This window comes from Capsicum annuum, unplaced genomic scaffold, assembly GCF_002878395.1.
Source record: "Capsicum annuum cultivar UCD-10X-F1 unplaced genomic scaffold, UCD10Xv1.1 ctg44803, whole genome shotgun sequence".
Taxonomy (NCBI): domain Eukaryota; kingdom Viridiplantae; phylum Streptophyta; class Magnoliopsida; order Solanales; family Solanaceae; genus Capsicum; species Capsicum annuum.
The window spans coordinates 415-1,109 of record NW_025852364.1 but is presented as its reverse complement, the minus strand read 5'-3'; the positions used below and the strand labels follow the sequence as shown (position 1 = coordinate 1,109).

The window sequence follows — 695 nt, the reverse complement described above, 5'->3', positions numbered from 1 at the left end:
ATTTTGCAACTTTCTTCACTCCCTCCAGGTGTTGCTTGTTTGCAACACCTGGAGGGAGTGAAGAAAGTTGCAAAATTGGAAGCAGAGTGTCGGAGATTACGTGGTCTTGTGCGGAAGAAGTTGCTTGGGCCTACAGCCTTGGCCCAGATGAGGCTTGAGGTTGAGAGTTTGGGTAGAGATTATGGGGACAGCCGTGTAAAGAAATCCCAAGGAGGAAGGCCCAGTTTGCCAGATTTTTCATTGGATAGTGTGCAGAAGTTCCATAAAGAGAATGAGCAACTTACAGAATGCCTTTTGGCAATGTAGGAGGAAACAAAGATGTTGAAAGAAGCTTTGGCACACCGGAACAGTGAATTACAGACATCCAGGAGTATTTGTGCAAAGACGGCCAGCAAGCTTCAAAATTTGGAAGTACAGCTGCAAGCAAATGCTGAACAGAAGAGCCGACAAAAGTCCACCATTCGACGATAGCATTCTGAGGGTTCCTTTACGCATGAAACAAATCACCTTCCAAGATTGGCTTCAATGTTCGAGGATGGAAATGACGATAATGTTAGTTGCTCTAGCTCTTGGACGACAGCATTAACGTCTGAACTCTCCAATGTCAACAAGGAGAAGAACTTTGACATTTTTAGTCACCTGGATCTCATGGATGACTTTTTGGAGATGGAGAAATTGGCTTATCAGTCAAGTGA

General features: G+C 44.5%; 1 pseudogene; it reads left to right on the top strand.

Moving 5' to 3' along the window:
• The window catches only part of LOC124892208, a 1,363-nt pseudogene extending 672 nt beyond the window's left edge, over positions 1-691 (top strand).
• The last annotated feature ends 4 nt before the right edge of the window (positions 692-695 follow it).